This window comes from Drosophila kikkawai, chromosome 3L, assembly GCF_030179895.1.
Source record: "Drosophila kikkawai strain 14028-0561.14 chromosome 3L, DkikHiC1v2, whole genome shotgun sequence".
Taxonomy (NCBI): domain Eukaryota; kingdom Metazoa; phylum Arthropoda; class Insecta; order Diptera; family Drosophilidae; genus Drosophila; species Drosophila kikkawai.
The window spans coordinates 32523806-32545073 of record NC_091730.1 but is presented as its reverse complement, the minus strand read 5'-3'; the positions used below and the strand labels follow the sequence as shown (position 1 = coordinate 32545073).

The following is a 21268-nucleotide window of genomic DNA, read 5'->3' as shown; positions in this document are numbered from 1 at the left end:
GAAGTTCGGATTGGATGCACCATCTGCAGGATCCGGGAACAATTTTGTCTCGTGAGGTGCTTCCGATGCCTGGAACCGGAGCACATTGCGATCCACTGCAAGGGCCCTGTGGACAGGAGCGGATGCTGCATTAATTGCGGTGAGCCCAGACACAAGGCTGCTTCGTGCAGCAAGGAGCCGTCATGCTTTATATGTTCCGCGGCTGGAAGGAGACGACGCATAAGGCAAGCGCCAGGGGATGCCCAGCCTCAAATAGTGGAAAAGGGAATCTTCGGCTTACTTGCAGTTGATTCAAGTCAACCTGAATCACTGCAGGCTGCGATGCCCTGTCGCAGACAGCGGAAGGATTTGTGCGGGCGAACATTGGCGGAACATGGCTGTACAGCTGTTACTTGGCACCCAGTCTCTCACTGCATGCGTTTCGCACGGTACTGGACGAACTGTGTAGCGAATTGCGTGGAAGGAGCAACGTGGTGGTTGGCGGTGACTTCAACGCCTGGGCCATGAAATGAGGGTCCTCCCGGACCAACGCCACAGGCCGAGCGGTGCTAGAGACCTTCGCCTCCCTGGGCGTAGTCCTTCTGAACGAAGGCTCCCGGCAGACCTTTAGCAGAGGAGGGGAGGGTTCGGTAATCGACCTCACCTTTGAGCAGTGCGCTGGCCAGCTGCGCCCGCTGGAAAATCAGCGAGGCCTATACCGTCAGCGACCACGAGGCTATCGAGTCCTTGATAGGCGCCGCCCATCGCACGAGTGGAAAGGATGGCGTTCCGGCAAGACACCTTCAGACCGCGGGACTTCGCAAATGCCCTCGAGGGCTTCACGGCTTAAAGCTGTGCGACACCGCCGATGAGGGTCCTTGGGGAGGAGCCTACAAAATGGTAATGAAGAGTAATATGCGGGTGGCAGTGCCCCAACCGACCCGGCGACACTGGAGAGAATAGCTTGCACCCTGTTCCCGAGCGGACGGCTGGTCGTGATCTGCAGCAACCAAGCTGGCTCTATCGCTGCTGGCGACCGAAGTTGCCGGTTTGTTCCACAAGTGCCTTTTGGAGGGGACGTTCCCCGAGAGATGGAAATGCATCGGCTGCTGCTGCTGCTGCCCATGCCTAGCAAGCCATCAGCAAAAGCATCGTCCTACAGACCGATCTGTCTGCTGGACACGATTGGCAAGATCTTCGAAAGGGTGATCTTAACCCTGCTGAGCCACGCCATGGAAGACGCTGGTGGACTCTCCACGGAGCAATATGGCTTCACGAAGGGGAAGTCAACGCTGGACGCCATTGCGAGGGTAGTCAAAGTGGCGCAGGATGCCATTGCCGGAACCAGGTGGAAAGGAGGAAGCAAGTCCTACTGCCTGGTGGTCACCCTGGACATCAGGAATGCCTTCAACTCGGCAGACTGGAGCCGAACGCTAGAGTCCCTGAGGAATTTTAACATTCCTGGGTACCTGCTGAACGTAGCTCACAGCTACTTCAGCAACAGGGTCCTCATGGTGGACACGAGCATGGGTCCCAGAGAGTATAACGTCTCAGCCGGAGTCCCGCAGGTCTCCGTCTTGGGAGTTCTCCTCTGGAACTCAATGTACGACGGCGTACTGAGGCTTCTGATGCCAGTCAGCACTAACCTGGTTGGATTTGCGGACGACGTCGCTGTCGTAGTGGTAGCAAAGGAGCTAGCAACTGTGGAGGCGCGCGCGGACACGATCCAAGCCGTAGATTCGTGGCTGGCGGTTGCAGGTCTGGAGTTGGCTGCCCTTATCTCGAGCCGGAAGGCGTGCTGGTTGGAGGGACGAGGATCCGGTCGCATCCGGTCCTCATCGATACTTGTCTGTCCTTCATGCAGCACCTGGAGTCCGTCCACCAAAAGGCCAGCGGTATGGCAGGAGCGCTCTCCAGGATGCAGCCGAATACGAGAGATCCAATGCAGTGCACGAGGAACTCCCTTCATCAGTGGCGATCCTGTATGCGGCACCAGTTTGGGCTGAAGCTGTATCGCTCAAAAGCTACATGCGGAGAGTGAAGGCGACCTACAGACTGTGCGCCATCATCTCGAAAGACGCAACACTGGTCATCGCAGGGCAAGTCCCACTAGCAGAGCTTATCCGGGAGAGCAAGGAGATCTTCGTAGCCATGCAGGACAGGAGGGCACTGACGTCTAGATCAGAGCTAAAGGCGAAGAAAGTATCTCAATGGGACTCCTCTTCGAAAGGCCGTTGGACGCACCGAATCATCCCAAACATAGCGTGATGGGTAGCTCAACTTCTACCTGAGCCAGGTGCTAAGCGGCCACAGATGCTTTCGCCAGTATTTAAAGCGCTTCGGCCACGAAACGGAGGATTAGTGCCCGGAGTGTGGATCTGGCATTGTGGAGGACACGAAACACGTCCTCTTTGAGTGCCGGAGGTTTGGCTTTGAGAGGCAGAAGCTAGAGGAGGTAGCTGGATCTACGATCAGCGCCGAATCCTTGATACCGAGGATGCTCAAAGACCAGAGAGTGTGGGAAGCGGCAAACTCATTTGCCGCGTACGTGATAAAGACCCTGAGGACCCTAGAGCGAAGGCGGAAGGAGTGGCCGGAGTAGGGGCATTTGCGCCCGCGAAGCAATGCCATGCGGCGGTACCGCACGGCGTGAACCCGTACTTCTTCTACGTACATTTTCCGTCTTGTTCTATCTGTATTGTATTGTTTGTAATTGTAAGATAGTAGCGTAAATAGAGAAATAAACATAATCTTGAATACAAAAAAACGGTGCCGGACTCGTGGAAGAATCGGCAAATATCCAGCACCCCACGGACGCTCGCACGTGTGCTTAACCGTAAGTTAACCACCTCTGTAAGGGCAGTAGTAGGGCAAAAAACACAAGAAATAAAAGCAATAATATGTACTCGCAAACTAACCCAACAATTGGTAGATATTATTTTGGTAGTGTTGGCCTCGGTTGTTTTCTCCTCTCATTTCCGCAGCGAAGACTCTGCGAATATTGCGTTTCAGTATATCCAACCGCAAAGATTTGCAGCAGTCGAGCCCTCTTTTCTCTCTGCATAGCGATTCGCCACGGCTGAGAGTGTGCCCACTTCCCTGTCCACTCCTAGAGTAGTGATCTGGCCCTTAGATAGCCTCCGCGACTAGCCGGAGTGGCTAGCCTCCGCGACCAGCCGGAGTGACCTTAAATAGCTTCCGCGACAGCCAGATCGCGGCAAGCAGAGCGTGTGCTCCGCAAGGTTCCTGGTCACCCAGTCGACCAGGTCGGCAGTCGCGAACCAACCGACGGCAACCGGGCCCCAAGAATAAAAATAGGTCCACGCAAATTGAGTCCCGGCTCTCCACGTTCCGTTTATAGCAATTTCCTACTATCACTCCCATCAATTTTATACAAATTTCTTGTAGAGGTTCCCTGGTTCACGACTGAGACCTCCCCCGGCCAGAAAGCCTAGTTACAAGTGTCACCCGAGCAGGGACGTGATAGGAATAAAAACCAGCAAAAATAACACCCTATAAAGGAGGTGTAGCACCAGGACCAAAGCCAGAACTTAACATTGCCGAAACAGCAAACGAAATTCGCCGCAAAGTGTCCGCGACCGCACCGACCAGCAGCCGCGCCGATCAATAACCGCGTCCAAGTTAAAGCCCACGAGCTTACTCGCGATTTCGTAGAAGTTAACGCGATCGAGTACTTGTAAAAATAAACAGATATCCTGTAAACGGACACATAGCCAATCCCAGAGACGAGCCAGACGAAGGTTATAATTAAACAAGAAAGGAAGCTGACTTCGGCACTCCGAAGTTTGTATACCCTTGCAGATTGGTTTTTATATTTATATTATAAATTGTAATGCTGAAAACACACACAAAACAGAGTTTCATTTCATTTTACCTATACTTATTATGTTTACAGTTTGACAGTTACAGTTTTACAGTTTTACAGCTTCTATGGCAGCTATATGATATAGTTGTCCGAATTTCATAAAATTTTTACCAAAATTCTGAAATTATAAAAGAAGCTCATATCTAAAAGTAGATAAGAATATGTTGAAAAACAACGAAGTTATAATTTTTTTCCTATTCATTTTCCGATCGTTCCTATGGCAGCTATAAGATATAGTCGTCCGATTTTCATAAAATTTTTACGGAAAATCTGAAATAATATAAAATGTCAATACCTCAAAAATGATGCAAAAATATTGAAAAACAGCCAAGTTATAATTTTTTTTCTAAAAATTTATCAAACATTTGTATGGCAGCTATATAATATAGTCGTCCGATCCGGCCCGTTCCGACATATATAGCAGTGAGAGTCTCCTTCACTGCGTTGCAAACTTCTGACTGAAATTATAATACCCTGCAAGGGTATAAAAAGAGGCATATCACGACGAGGAAAAGCAACTATGGAGCCCGATTTAAAACTCCACGGTGAGTCCGTTCCACATAGATTTAAGAACTCAGGGGTCTCAAGGTGGTGGATATACTCACACCTAAGGGCAGAACTGCTCGCATTCGCCGATGATTTAGGATTTTCGGCACACGGAGTTGTCGACGATATGCGACGAAGCTTCGCAGCTCTTGTTAAGGACTCGGAGCAAACGCAAGAGGTGTGGACCCGCCTCGCCGACTTAGAGCGGCAATACACAACTCGTGCCCCGAGCCCCGCGCCTCCTGGAGAGGACAAGGCTACCGTCAGTGGCCTCACAGCGACTCCAGTCGCAAATCCTGGAGTCAGTACACGGCGTGCTCGTGAGCCGCCGAGCACAGTTTTCATTGCCCCTCCATCCACTGGGACGACCCGAAATAACCCTCGCGATCCAAGTCTTGATAGAAGTCGTCGGTTGAGAGCCGCGCGTTGTCCTAATGGTTTGAGATAGGATCGCTTTCCCGTGCCATGGCCGAGTTACTAACATGGCGAGTCGACAAATGGTTCTAGACCAGCCGCCTGCAAGGGGCTAATTGGATGACATTCAGGCGGGAATTTCTAGAATTTTGCCTTCCGCCGAGATACCTACAGCGCTTGGATCGACCGGATCCACAGTCGCGAGCAAGTGGAGGGAGAGAACTTAAAAGATTTCCGCGTCCTCATGTGTCAGGCGGGCTACAAAGAAACCCAAGAACTCGACGGGCTCTACGAGAATGTCGCCCCGGAGCACCAGATGTACATGTGACGCAGCGGGAATTTCTAGAATTTTGCCTTCCGCCGAGATACCTACAGCGCTTGGATCGACCGGATCCACAGTCGCGAGCAGCTGGAGGGAGAGAACTTAAAAGATTTCCGCGTCCTCATGTGTCAGGCGGGCTACAAAGAAACCCAAGAACTCGACCGGCTCTACGAGAATGTCGCCCCGGAGCACCAGATGTACATGTGACGCAGCAAATTCCGAACCATCGGGAAACTGGCCCAGCTGGCCACAGAATTTGAAGCCGTCAAGCGACGCAGTCTATGGCGAGACAACGCGACCCAAACGCCTCAGAGTAGTCCCCCTTACAGCCCGCCTCTGCACGGTCGGGGTCAAACATTCTCTCCCGAACGAACCGGGTCGGGAGACTCTCCACGAACGCCTTTACAGCAGCAACTATCCGTGCCCACAAGGGTCAGCCGTGTAACAGCACCAGACCGTCGAATCGACATTCGGGATGCGTGCCGAAACTCCGGGGAATCGAGGCATTTCAGCCGTGAATGCCGGAACCCTCGGCAGTAATTCAGCTGGGACTGCAGACGACGAGATGTCCGCACGGTGGAATGTTGTCGTCGGCCCCAGCCGGGAAACGGGATGGGTCCTCACGACAGGCGGAGACCGTTGGGGATCAACCCCGCCACGAACACTTTGTTAATGCACCGCTTAGAATCGAGAGAGGGAGGATCGTTGCAGAGGTCGAGATAGGTGGACATTTTCGCCTAGCTACACTGGCACGTCCAAAAGCTTCATTAGCCAAGAAGTTGTCAATATAGTTGGCCAACGACACCAGTTCCAGGAGGTTTGCACCCAAATTAACCTTCCCGATACTTCGCGAGTCGAGGTTCGACAACTCCTGCGCGCTGATATAACTCTCGCTCGAAAAACCATCCAAGTGCCCCTCCTCGTCATGCCGGCTATGCTAGAACCCTTGATATTGGGGATGGACTTATGGCCACGATTGGTACTACCACCCAGTGCGGGACAGCCAAACTCACCCTGTCAAGACGGAGGCCGGAGAAACACGGAGCTAGGCAGCGCATTCATGCAGGACGCACGAGAGTAATGATTGATTGAACGCCAAGTCCATCCCAGATGCGTACGCATTACCGCGCATCAACGATATACTGAAGCGGGTTCGAAATGCGAGATATATATCTACCCTCGATCGACCGTGGCCTATTCCTGTGGCGAGTCATGCAGTTTGGGCTACTTTCGCCTCCAGCAACTTTCCAGCGACGCTCGACAGCGTGATCGGACCAGCGACCAAGGCATCCACACGGACCCAGAAAAGGTAGCCGCCGTGCGGAACCTAAGCCCACCCGAGAGCTGCGTGCTGACACAAGAAGTAAATGGGCAAGAAGGAGTCATTGCTTACGTGAGTCGGAAGTTCGATGCGGCCGAACTTAACTACTCCCCTACAGAGAAAGAATGCTTAACCATCGTCTGCGGAACTCGCAAACTTCGATGCTTTCTCGAGGGCTACCGGTTCGACGTGATCACGGACCTCTTTGCACTGAAATGGCAGGATCAGATCGAGAATCCCAACGGGAGGATCGCCAGATGGGCTTTAGAGCTCTAGCAGTATCAGTACGACATGCACTGCCGCCGCGGCAAATACAACGGGGTCGCCTCTCGGCAACCACTTGAACCCCTGCAGAAACTGACACCAGACGAACGCCTGTGTAAATGGCTGAAACGAAAAATGACAGAAGTACACGACGACCCCCAAAAGTTCCCGGACTACGTCATTGAGAATGCACACCGCCCAGACCACCAAGACTACTGTTAAGTCTCGTAAAGGCATTGGTTTAAGTTTGTATTTTCGTATTTATTCACTTTTTTCGGCACGTTTCAATTTTGTATTTTCTCGGCGCGTCTTACTTCCTCGCTTACATTTTTCAGTGTGCCCAGGCTACTATATCGTCAAAATACAACTTAGGGAAATACTTCATCGCTTAACCTATCGATATCTTATACAAATATCGAATTCAAATTTAACAAATTTAAACTAATTTCAAATTCTTACAACCTTCCCTGCCGAGAATCGTCCTCGGATTCACCATATAATTGGAGCTGTATTAATTTTGAAGCTGGTCGGTGCAGAATGGTCACCGCTGTTTTCATCTCGGCTGAACGTACTTGCTGATCCTTTCCAGTGAAAACCTTGATTATTCGTCCTCTCTTCCACGTACATCTTGGTAGGGTGGCGTCCATTATGAGTACCAGATCGTCTATTTTTAGTGGACTACTGACTTGGTGCCACTTAGAACCATGAACCAGTTGAGGGAGGTACTCCACTACCCATCTTTTCCATATTTTTTTCTTAAGAGCTTGCGCAATTTTCCACTGTTTTCTAAGGCACATATTTTGGACAGTTGGCTGTGGGGTCTGTGTCGAATTGGTACAACCCATTAAAAAATGATTTGGTGTAAGGTGTTCTTCGTTTTCATCTGTGATTGGCAACTCAGAAAGAGGGCGTGAGTTTATAATGTTTTCTGCTTCGATCAATACAGTTTGGAGTGTCTCGACTCGTGGGTTGGCACTGTGCAAGGTTTTACTAAAGAATCGTTTTATTATTCGTATTAGCCTTTCTCAACATCCTCCGGCATTAGGGCAATTGAAAATCCATTTTATTCACTTTTGGACGGCTTCATTTTTGATGGCGTCTTGATCTAATAAATTTTCGTTGTTCTTCAGTTTTTTTGTATTTGTATTTCATGTGAAAATGCCTCATAATTAAATATGAATCTCTGTGATCTTTCGGAAGGAGGATTGGACGACGCACAGTAGCGCCTCTCGAACAAAAGCCGTTGCAAAAATCGAAAAAGTCGTTGTCGCAAAAACAATTTTAAACATACTTATTCGACAGGAAATTTCCCATGGATTCAGAATCAGCTGTAAAATCAATTTTCGGATTTTTTTTTAAGAAGATATGAGCATTCAAAGTTGAATTTTGTTTCCATTTTTGCATCTCAAGAAAAAAAAAGGGAAAATTGGTTGACTTTCAGGTAATATTACACAAAAACTATATTACCTATCGCCATGATTTTTGCTTTAAATTGTGACGTCCTTCCGTCCGTGGATAGCTAGCGGGACGTCCAGGGTTCGTGCAGGAATATTTGTTTGATTCAGGCGTGGTTGCTGTAAGAGATTCCGACCCAGTCCCAGAGTAGAACGCTAGAGGTACAATTCTTCATAATTTCATGCCGGGTCTTGCTCCTGGGGTACGCCGTGGTTCCGAGTGGTCTTCCTCGTCCTGCTTTGCGGCTGTCCAGTAGGGAAGATGCCGCTAGTTTCGCCCAAAGGTGGGTCTGTGGCCTTGAAAGCCACCCACAAGCGAATGCGTTCGGACTCGTAAGTCATCCACGAGATCGGACTCGAAAGTCAACTCAGAGAATCGGACTCGAAAGTTAGCAGTGTTTTGGACTCGCAAGTTAGCAGAGAGACTTGGACTCGAAAGTCGGCAGTGTTTTGGACACGCAAGTCAGCAGAGAGGATCGGACTCGAAAGTCTGCAGAGGTCGGACTCGCAAGTCAGCAAAGAGAGTGTCGGACTCGAAAGTCAGCATTATGTTGGACTCGCAAGTCAGCCGAGATTGAACTCGAAAGTCAGCAGAGTTCGGAATCGAAAGTCAGCAGAGTTCGGACTCGAAAGTCAGCAGAGATCCTAACTACGATTTATAAATAGGAACCTGAGTTCCCAAAAAGTGACTTCGCTGCTAACTACTGGGGAGGTTAACTCGACCCAATCGCAGTCGGCTGCTGAGTAACTTCTCCATGGCCGTGGCCAGCTTTATATAGACCCTGGCGAGGCTTCAGTGTGGCCAGAGTCCTGTGCGGGATTTGCCCGAATAGTGTGGCCAGTCGTTCGGTTCAGTGTGACCCTCCGCTCGCGATCAGTGGCGCGCGCGCATTCAATTTAAATTATATTCATTATGTCGCCAATCCATTTCCTTATGTCGCTAATTGCTCCTATTTTGTTATATTTCCTACTTTTAAGATACATTGTGCGCGTACAAGCGTCACAAAATAATAGACACATTCATAAACAGTAACCCAATCCGAAAAAAGGGAAATTGGGTTTGGGCTTGCACAGGTAAATCGCTACCTGCCAGGTGTCCATTTTTTTCACTTTTTTCTGGCTAAAGTAGTCTAAATCTTTTTTGGATGGGCTGAGCCACGTACTACACTATAACTACGACCTTTGTGGATCTATTCTGGACCAAAATCAACGTACATCTGCTGCGTCGAGCTGCGTCTGCGGAAATGCAACAGCATAAACCAAAACAACTCAGGGTTAAATATACCAAAATACCGACACAATTTCATACAAACCAAAAAATATACTAACTGTAGCGCGCACGGTTTTGTGGCGGTTACACTTTGAATTTAAAAAAATTGAAATTTTTTTTCAGTTTTCCAATTATTTTTATTTGAACAAATACATAAAAATAAAGATAAAAACTTAAATAAAAAATATTAAAAAAAAATTGTTTTCATTTAAAAATAAAATTATTTTTTCACTTTAATACCCTATAAAAAGGCGAGTAAGTGGGCGTGGTACATTTGCCAGTACATATGTAAATTTTACAACAATTACCTGTCACATGGCGTTTAAATTATTTAGTTATCTTGTTTTGTTTAAAAGTTATGATTTTTGCAAAGTAAAATGAGAAAAAGCGCTACTGTGCGACGTCTCGACTGTGGTAAATATGAGGCCTCATCTATTTGACCCGATAGATGCAAGAGTCCGTCTGTTTCAATTTATGGCGACAGTTCATAAATTCGGCTTTGCTTGGTAATAATCTGTTGATTCCGTAGGGTCTTGATTTCCTCAGGAAAGGCCTCTTGTTGCACCATCCGACAGATCTCAATTTCGGCGTCAGCTAACTCTTGGACAGTTAAAAGTCTTTTCTTGTCCGAACGCTTAAGCCAGAGTCCTTTGGCCCTCATTACCCAACCAATTACCCGCTTGAGGTTGCTGTAAGAAGAGAATCGGTCAAACTCTATTATCGGTATAACTAGCTGAATCTCAACACTGGGTGTTCGGACACTTCTTCTTCAAAAACATCTGATATAGTGGTGTCAGTACTTCGTGGTCAATCACAGCGTGGTTGCTTTAAAAAACTCGGGCCCAGTATCCATGGGCTCTGGCTAGAAATTTTCGGGGAATTCGATAGACGAGTGGCGACATTAGCAGAGTTGTTGGACGATGGTACCCAATTCCATTGTAATTCGGTTGAACTTGACAGTATTTCGGTGATCCGCTGGCTTAAAAACGGTTTTAATTTTCTCGTCTTTGAAAAAACCCACTGCAGAACAGTTTGGGAATCACTGAAAAAAAAATGTTTCAATAATTGGGAGTTTATGATTCTGTTGTAGTAAGTGATTTAATCGAATTCCAAGGACTGCAGCTTGAAGCTCCAGTCTAGGAACGGACAATAATTTCTTCGGTGCTAGGCGTGTTTTTACCATGACAAAGGCTATGTCAACGACGCACAGTAGCGCCTTTTCTCATTTAGCGATGCAAAAATCATATCTTTTGAACCAAATAAGTTAATCGAAAAATTTAAACGGCATTGGACAGGTAATCCACGCCTTCAAAATCGCCTTTTTAAAGGGTATTAAAGTGAAAAAATAATTTTATTTTTAAATGAAAACAATTTTTTTTTAATATTTTTTATTTAAGTTTTTATCTTTATTTTTATGTATTTGCTCAAATAAAAATAATTTGAAAACTGCAAAGAAATTTAAAATTTTTTTTTATTCAAAGTGTAACCGCCACAAACCCGTGCGCGCTACAGTTAGTATATTTTTTGGTTTGTATGAAATTGTGTCGGTATTTTGGTATTTTTAACCCTGAGTAGTTTTGGTTTATGTCGTTGCATTTTCGCAGACACAGCCGATGAAGGTTATTTCTGGTCCAGGAAAGATCCACGTAACTTGTAGACATAGACACATTCATCGGCTTCAGAAGTTATAGACTACTTTAGGCTGAAAAAGGTAAAAAAAATGGACATCTGTCAGATAGCGATTTACCTGTACAAGCCCTAACCAAAGTGCCGTTTTTAGGTTCTTTAAGGGGTTATATACAGTTGTACCGCGCAAAAATATGAAGTTTTGTCGATTTTTTTTGACACCATAAAGAATATTTATTAAAAATGTTTTACCGGCGTTGTTTAGTACATCTTTCTGGGTACTTATTAAAATTTTTTTTATAAAAAATATTAACTAATAAAAAAGTTATGGCCGAATTCAAATACCCTCTTTTTCCGATAGTGACTTGCGGTGGACATCATATCCCGAGATCGGTTCATCTTCTATCTTCTATCTTCTATCTTCTATCTTCTATATATATAAAAATCAATTGCTGTTCGTTAGTCTCGCTAAAACTCGAGAATGGCTGAACGGATTTATCTTATCTTGGTCTTGAATTATTCGTGGAGGTCTAGGGAAGGTTTAAAAGGTGAGAAAAATTCGAATAATTACCGGGAAAATCCTCAAAACAGTATTTTTCTATTTCCCATACAAACGTTTTCTAAATAAAATGGAGAGTCAATTTGTAATTTATTACCGCTGTATAACAGGGGTGCCCAAACGTTGCTTATGGCAGAGCAACGCACCAATACATATAAATGAAAACACAAATACATTTACGCAAAAGTTTTTTTTTACTTCAAATTTCTGCACTGAAAAAAATGAAAGTAAATTCAAATTAAGATATCGGAAGTAATAAAAATACATGAAAATACATTTTAACAATGCATTGGGGCTCACCATAGCAATTTTTACAAAATAAAAAATTAGATTCTGCAATATCAAACATCTTGCCCGCAACGCAAAATACAACTGATTTTTCGCGATGTACTTTTTTCGGCGATCCAACAACAATTTACATTCGGACAAGCGAGATAACGGTGAAGCCTATGAAAGTGTTGTTGCCGAGATCAACGAAGACGTGGAGAATGAAGAGAATACGCAAAATTGTTTGTGTAATCTCCTTTGCTTATGGAGTGAGCCGTGCATGCATACGGCGATTGCTCTGCCTATGCTAAAGAGCAATTACAAAAACAATGCGAGCACAAAGAGCTATGGGCTGGGCATGACTGCTGTATAAAGTTCAAATTCGCATGCGCGTTGGAGGATCTAATATCGCGTTCCGAAACTCAACAAAAGTGAAAGTGAATCGCGAACGCGACAAAATTGCATAGTCTCACAGCTTCATATAGCTTCGAGAAAATTAATTTTAGCTAACTTCAGTTGTTAATCTGTCTTTTGTTTTTAATAAGACTATATAGAAATCGAAAGATAAATCTTAAGTTTTGTCACAAACGTTAAATTATAAATCTTAAGTTAAATTTCTGAACGCAATCATAATATTTGACATTAGATTTGACAACCAACTAATATGTCAATCCATCCTGTCTGTCGCTTTTCAGTCAGAGCACGGAAAAAAGTATCCATCCTGTCTGTAAGATCTTTTAAATCATGGCAGTTTCGGCAGGACAAGGAGGAATCTTATTTTTTTATTCACTCCTCCGAAACGGCTTCACCGATTCTCATGAAATTTAGTGTGCTTATGCAGTTCGGTTCAACTTGAGAGATAGGATAGCTAAGATCTTTTACATCATGGCAGTTTCGGCAGGACAAGGAGGAATCTTATTTTTTTATGCACTCCTCCGAAACGGCTTTACCGATTCTCATGAAATTTAGTGTGCTTATTTAACCAAATCTTTATGCTTTGCTCGGGCTATTTTGTTGATGAATTTGCTCAAAATTGGTCGAGTGGTTCTTCACGTATTACATATTTTTTAAGAAATTATTTCAATAAATCGCATTTCGTCAGATTGCCTTTTCTATTATTGTCATTTGTCATTCATAATTATTGTTTTGCGTTTATAAGTGGTGAGTCTCTAAATTCTCATTTTAAATACGTTAAGAAGGTAAGATATTATTTTCAGTAAAATGCCACCGAAAAGATCGAATCTCAACAACGTAAGCAGCAGAGTGGCACGACGCAGACGTTTCGAAAGAGCTCATCAGTTGCCAGAACAAGTCAATACAAGAAATAGAGCTCAAAGAATTAGGACAGCAGAAGGTCGTGCACAAGAATCCCAGGAACAGCGTAGCGAACGTCTCAGCAGAATATTACGAGAATCAGGGCGACTCCAGATAGAAACATAGATATAGTACGAGCACAAGAACGACAAAGGCAGCGGAACAGTCGCTCATTAGTTCGTACATCATTCGTTCGTCTTGCTTTTGAATATGCACCAGATATTAACTACTCTGCGCATTCAAAAATTGCTATCGGTGGAAAGGACAAAGTATGTCAATATTGTCAGGCGTTAAAATTTCGGAATGAAACTGCCGTGCTCTCTACCTGCTCCGCCAGAACCTTTATTATCCCTTCTTGCTAGAAATTCAAATGACTATTATTATTATATTATTTTTGCGTAAAATACGCAAATTTAATTCTTGCTTCCAAATGACGTCATTTGGGGCCACTAAAATTTGTGATCTTGCATCCGATGGACGTAATTTTGAAACTACATTCAAAATACAAGGCCAGGTGTACCACAAAATTGGATTATTGATGTCAATGCCTGATGATAATCCGAAATTTCTTCAAATTTATTTTATGGGCAATTGTGAAGAGCGCGTAACGACTCGATGCCAGTATAATTTTATTGAACAAGCAGAGGAAGCGGTTTAAGAGTCTATAGCGAACAAACATAGTGACAGGAGATTTTTATATATTAAGATTACTGTTGAAGGTTTAATATTTTATTTACTGACAACTCTGTAATATGCTCATTCTTTCCGTATTGTTTACTACAAATAATATACATGACAAAACAGTGTTTGCCGGGTCAACTATAATTAGTTCGGGCCCAGCAAAGCGGGTCGGGTCTGCTAGTCTATATATATAAAAATCAATTGCTGTTCATTAGTCTCGCTAAAACTCGAGAATGGCTGAACGGATTTATCTTATCTTGGTCTTGAATTATTCGTGGAGGTCTAGGGAAGGTTTAAAAGGTGAGAAAAATTCGAATAATTGCCGGGAAAATCCTCAAAACAGTATTTTTCTATTTCCCATACAAACGTTTTCTAAATAAAATGGAGAGTCAATTTGTAATTTATTACCGCTGTATAAAGTTCAAATTCGCATGCGCGTTGGAGGATCTAATATCGCGTTCCGAAACTCAACAAAAGTGAAAGTGAATCGCGAACGCGACAAAATTGCATAGTCTCACAGCTTCATATAGCTTCGAGAAAATTAATTTTAGCTAACTTCAGTTGTTAATCTGTCTTTTGTTTTTAATAAGACTATATAGAAATCGAAAGATAAATCTTAAGTTTTGTCACAAACGTTAAATTATAAATCTTAAGTTAAATTTCTGAACGCAATCATAATATTTGACATTAGATTTGACAACCAACTAATATGTCAATCCATCCTGTCTGTCGCTTTTCAGTCAGAATGGCAGTTTCGGCAGGACAAGGAGGAATCTTCTTTTTTATGCACTCCTCCGAAACGGCTTTACCGATTCTCATGAAATTTAGTGTGCTTATGCAGTTTGGTTCAACTTGAGAGATAGGATAGCTAAGATCTTTAACATCATGGCAGTTTCGGCAGGACAAGGAGGAATCTTATTTTTTTATGCACTCCTCCGAAACGGCTTTACCAATTCTCATGAAATTTAGTGCGCTTATGCAGTTTGGTTCAACTTGAGAGTTAGGATAGCTAATCATGGCAGTTTCGGCAGGACAAGGAGGAATCTTCTTTTTTATGCACTCCTTCGAAACGGCTTTACCGATTCTCATGAAATTTAGTGTGCTTATGCAGTTTGGTTCAACTTGATAGATAGGATAGCTAAGATTTTTTACATCATGGCAGTTTCGGCAGGACAAGGAGGAATCTTATTTTTTTATTCACTCCTCCGAAACGGCTTTACCAATTCTTATGAAATTTAGTGCGCTAATGCAGTTTGGTTCAACTTGAGAGTTAGGATAGCTAATCATGGCAGTTTCGGCAGGACAAGGAGGAATCTTCTTTTTTATGCACTCCTTCGAAACGGCTTTACCGATTCTCATGAAATTTAGTGTGCTTATGCAGTTTGGTTCAACTTGATAGATAGGATAGCTAAGATTCTTTACATCATGGCAGTTTCGGCAGGACAAGGAGGAATCTTATTTTTTTATGCACTCCTCCGAAACGGTTTTACCGATTCTCATGAAATTTAGTGTGCTTATGCAGTTTGGTTCAACTTGAGAGATAGGATAGCTAAGATCTTTTACATCATGGCAGTTTCGGCAGGACAAGGAGGAATCTTATTTTTTTATGCACTCCTCCGAAACGTTTTTACCGATTCTCATGAAATTTAGTGTGCTTATGCAGTTTGGTTCAACTTGAGAGATAGGATAGCTAAGATCTTTTACATCATGGCAGTTTCGGCAGAACAAGGAGGAATCTTCTTTTTTTATGCACTCCTCCGAAACGGCTTTACCGATTCTTATGGAATTTAGTGTGCTTATTTAACCAAATCTTTATGCTTTGCTCGGGCTATTTTGTTGATGAGTTTGCACCAAATTGGTTGAGCGGTTCTTCACGTATTACATATTTTGTAATATATTATTTCAATAAATCGCATTTCGTCAGAATGTCTTTTCTTTTATTGTCATTTGTCATTCATAATTATTGTTTTGTGTTTATAAGTGGTGAGTCTCTAAATTATCATTTGAAATACATTAAGAAGGTAAGATAATATTTTCAGCAAAATGCCACCGAAAAGATCGAATCTCAACAACGTAAGCAGCAGAGTGGCACGACGCAGACGTTTCGAAAGAGCTCATCAGTTGCCAGAACAAGTCAATACAAGAAATAGAGCTCAAAGAATTAGGACAGCAGAAGGTCGTGCACAAGAATCCCAGGAACAGCGTAGCGAACGTCTGCAGCAGAATATTACGAGAATCAGGGCGGCTCGAGATAGAAACATAGATATGTATAGTACGAGCACAAGTACGACAAAGGCAGCGGAACAGTCGCTCATTAGTTCGTACATCATTCGTTCGTCTTGCTTTTGAATATGCACCAGATATTAACTACTTTGCGCATTCAAAAATTGCTATCGGTGGAATGGACAAAGTATGTCAATATTGTCAGGCGTTTAAATTTCGGAATGAAACTGCCGGTATGTGCTGCGCAGCAGGAAAAGTCGTTTTGCAACCTCTACTTGCTCCGCCAGAACCTTTATTATCCCTTCTTGCTGGAAATTCAAATGACTCAAAATTATTTTTGCGTAAAATACGCAAATTTAATAGTTGCTTCCAAATGACGTCATTTGGGGCCACTAAAATTTGTGATCTTGCATCCGATGGACGTAATTTTGAAACTACATTCAAAATACAAGGCCAAAATTGGATTATTGATGCCTGATGATAATCCGAAATTTCTTCAAATTTATTTTATGGGCAATTGTGAAGAGCGCGTAACGACCCGATGCCAGTATCATTTTATTGAACAAGCAGAGGAAGCGGTTTAGGAGTCTATAGCGAACAAACATAGTGACAGGAGATTTTTATATATTAAGACTAGCAGACCCGACCCGCTTTGCTGGGCCCGAACTAATTATAGTTGACCCGGCAAACACTGTTTTGTCATGTATATTATTTGTAGTAAACAATACGGAAAGAATGAGCATATTACAGAGTTGTCAGTAAATAAAATATTAAACCTTCAACAGTAATCTTAATATATAAAAATCTCCTGTCACTATGTTTGTTCGCTATAGACTCTTAAACCGCTTCCTCTGCTTGTTCAATAAAATTATACTGGCATCGAGTCGTTACGCGCTCTTCACAATTGCCCATAAAATAAATTTGAAGAAATTTCGGATTATCATCAGGCATTGACATCAATAATCCAATTTTGTGGTACACCTGGCCTTGTATTTTGAATGTAGTTTCAAAATTACGTCCATCGGATGCAAGATCACAAATTTTAGTGGCCCCAAATGACGTCATTTGGAAGCAAGAATTAAATTTGCGTATTTTACGCAAAAATAATATAATAATAATAGTCATTTGAATTTCTAGCAAGAAGGGATAATAAAGGTTCTTGCGGAGCAGGTAGAGAGCACGGCTTTTCCTGCTGCGCAGCACATACCGGCAGTTTCATTCCGAAATTTTAACGCCTGACAATATTGACATACTTTGTCCTTTCCACCGATAGCAATTTTTGAATGCGCAGAGTAGTTAATATCTGGTGCATATTCAAAAGCAAGACGAACGAATGATGTACGAACTAATGAGCGACTGTTCCGCTGCCTTTGTCGTTCTTGTGCTCGTACTATATCTATGTTTCTATCTGGAGTCGCCCTGATTCTCGTAATATTCTGCTGAGACGTTCGCTACGCTGTTCCTGGGATTCTTGTGCACGACCTTCTGCTGTCCTAATTCTTTGAGCTCTATTTCTTGTATTGACTTGTTCTGGCAACTGATGAGCTCTTTCGAAACGTCTGCGTCGTGCCACTCTGCTGCTTACGTTGTTGAGATTCGATCTTTTCGGTGGCATTTTACTGAAAATAATATCTTACCTTCTTAACGTATTTAAAATGAGAATTTAGAGACTCACCACTTATAAACGCAAAACAATAATTATGAATGACAAATGACAATAATAGAAAAGGCAATCTGGCGAAATGCGATTTATTGAAATAATTTCTTAAAAAATATGTAATACGTGAAGAACCACTCGACCAATTTTGAGCAAATTCATCAACAAAATAGCCCGAGCAAAGCATAAAGATTTGGTTAAATAAGCACACTAAATTTCATGAGAATCGGTAAAGCCGTTTCGGAGGAGTGCATAAAAAAATAAGATTCCTCCTTGTCCTGCCGAAACTGCCATGATGTAAAACAGCGATGGGCACGCAGTGGCTCAATTTGCTCACGCTGCTCAAACCGTTATCTTTTTTCGGAGGCGCCAGCATGTCGCACAATTGCAGACGCACAAGTGCAGTGCTCGCGACCAGCGAACCGTGAAGATTTACAAAAACAACCACACTGACCTTTGGCGCAGGTAGCGAGCCCATCGCCGCGATCCCGAGTTTGCAACAACAAAACACAAGCGACCCGAACTCGCACATCGTCCCAAAAACAAGAACAATTTTAAAGCGAACTGTGCGGCTAGCGTTGACTTCCGCACTAAAGAAAAAAGTTTGGATTTCTTTTGCAGTCGTTTTTCTTAGGCGGACATAAATGCACGCAAAAATGGCTGAAGATATTGATATACTCAAAAAGTTTTTGTCAGTGTATTTTCTCGGCTCGCACATTCTGTGTGTCGCGTGGGTGCGACGCTTCGCAACGCTGGGGGTTGTTGTTGTTTTTTTTTTTCAGCGAGCTGCTGCTCAAACCGTTAGATCTCGTGCCCATCGCTGATGTAAAAGATCTTAGCTATCCTATCTCTCAAGTTGAACCGAACTGCATAAGCACACTAAATTTCATGAGAATCGGTGAAGCCGTTTCGGAGGAGTGAATAAAAAAATAAGATTCCTCCTTGTCCTGCCGAAACTGCCATGATTTAAAAGATCTTACAGACAGGATGGATACTTTTTTCCGTGCTCTGACTGAAAAGCGACAGACAGGATGGATTGACATATTAGTTGGTTGTCAAATCTAATGTCAAATATTATGATTGCGTTCAGAAATTTAACTTAAGATTTATAATTTAACGTTTGTGACAAAACTTAAGATTTATCTTTCGATTTCTATATAGTCTTATTAAAAACAAAAGACAGATTAACAACTGAAGTTAGCTAAAATTAATTTTCTCGAAGCTATATGAAGCTGTGAGACTATGCAATTTTGTCGCGTTCGCGATTCACTTTCACTTTTGTTGAGTTTCGGAACGCGATATTAGATCCTCCAACGCGCATGCGAATTTGAACTTTATACAGCAGTCATGCCCAGCCCATAGCTCTTTGTGCTCGCATTGTTTTTGTAATTGCTCTTTAGCATAGGCAGAGCAATCGCCGTATGCATGCACGGCTCACTCCATAAGCAAAGGAGATTACACAAACAATTTTGCGTATTCTCTTCATTCTCCACGTCTTCGTTGATCTCGGCAACAACACTTTCATAGGCTTCACCGTTATCTCGCTTGTCCGAATGTAAATTGTTGTTGGATCGCCGAAAAAAGTACATCGCGAAAAATCAGTTGTATTTTGCGTTGCGGGCAAGATGTTTGATATTGCAGAATCTAATTTTTTATTTTGTAAAAATTGCTATGGTGAGCCCCAATGCATTGTTAAAATGTATTTTCATGTATTTTTATTACTTCCGATATCTTAATTTGAATTTACTTTCATTTTTTTCAGTGCAGAAATTTGAAGTAAAAAAAAACTTTTGCGTAAATGTATTTGTGTTTTCATTTATATGTATTGGTGCGTTGCTCTGCCATAAGCAACGTTTGGGCACCCCTGTTATACAGCGGTAATAAATTACAAATTGACTCTCCATTTTATTTAGAAAACGTTTGTATGGGAAATAGAAAAATACTGTTTTGAGGATTTTCCCGGCAATTATTCGAATTTTTCTCACCTTTTAAACCTTCCCTAGACCTCCACGAATAATTCAAGACCAAGATAAGATAAATCCGTTCAGCCATTCTCGAGTTTTAGCGAGACTAACGAACAGCAATTGATTTTTATATATATAGAAGAGAAGAAGAAGATAGAAGATTACTGTTGAAGGTTTAATATTTTATTTACTGACAACTCTGTAATATGCTCATTGTTTCCGTATTGTTTCCTACAAATAATATGCATGACAAAACAGTGTTTGCCGGGTCAACTATAATTAGTACGGGCCCAGCAAAGCGGGTCGGGTCTGCTAGTCAGAAATAAAAAATTCAAGAACATTTCGTTAGTATATTGAATTGTCTAGTCCGTGAACGAAGGATTTGTAAAAATTTTGATATAAAAAAAAAATGGCGACGATTTTAACAAAAAATGTCCTTTTTAAGGGCTAAAATTTTCGGTTTTTATGCTCTAAAAAAGGAAGTTTTCAAAAAAATTGAAAATCCTTCGTTCACGGACTAGTTTTTGTGATAATAAATAAGTGGTCAAAATTTGGTGTCGATCGGATTAATAGTTTTTTAGTAATCGTGTCCAAAGGTAACTTCGAAAAAAAAACGATTCTGAGATAATCGCGTTTAAAGTTTCAAGTTTGTTCCGGCCGACGTGCAGGTCGTGCGCTATAAATAGCTACAACTTCGGTTCTAATGCTCCGATCGTTATGAATTTTTGTGAGAGTATTCTCAACAGTATATACTTTAAGAATATGCAATAAAAAATCGATTTTTTTTTGAACTATCACAACTGTATATAACCCCTTAATAGTTTATGAATGTATCTATCATTTAAACTTTAAATTTTAAAGTAAAAACCACGACAATTGGTTTTATGGTAAAAAAAAAAGAAAAAAAACGATTCTAGAAACTTCCGACCTCTACGCGTATCAACCACTCTTACAGCAATTGGAGGGTGGGTGAACAGTAAATTGTTCTAGATCATTTTTACGCGTATCGATCACTCTTACTGCAATTATAGGATGGGTAATCAATAAATCACTCATAAAGAAAACACAGATTTATGAATAGAGAACTATACGACGAAGAAATTCCTTCAGACGAGGAAGTTCTTGAGGAATATAGGAAAAGGATGGAAGCAAATCAGAGAAACGCACACTCTGAAGCAGGTCAATCGACCAGCAGGGAGGCGCAAGACTAAATCTTGCTTATTCAACAGGTACAAATCACTGCTATGGAGGCGGCCATAGAAGACGCACTCCGGAAGCAACAGAAATTATTCGAGGAAAAATTAGCCATTGTTCAACAGGAGTTAGACTCACTGAAAGTTAAGGACAATGTTCCAAAAATAAAAACATATACACTCATAAAATTGTTTACCTATAATCGCCGTAAAAAAGGAGCTTTTCGATTCAGAAATTCGCCATTAAAATGGCGTCATCCTAAATTGCAGAAAATTTTGACCTAAAATTAAGAAGGAAAATTTCTAGGGCGATTTTTCTTGAATGTAG

The 21268-nt window shown here is 42.6% G+C and overlaps 1 protein-coding gene and 1 long non-coding RNA gene across 2 annotated transcripts in view; one reads left to right on the top strand and one right to left on the bottom strand.

Moving 5' to 3' along the window:
- LOC108081262 (aminopeptidase N) overlaps positions 1 to 21268 on the bottom strand; it is a 791205-nt gene that overhangs the window by 403630 nt on the left and 366307 nt on the right. The gene's annotated exons all lie outside the window — the stretch shown is intronic.
- Positions 11518 to 11915, top strand: LOC138928669 (uncharacterized). Its single transcript, XR_011445059.1, has 2 exons — positions 11518 to 11630; positions 11718 to 11915. It is a non-coding gene; the product is annotated as an uncharacterized lncRNA (long non-coding RNA).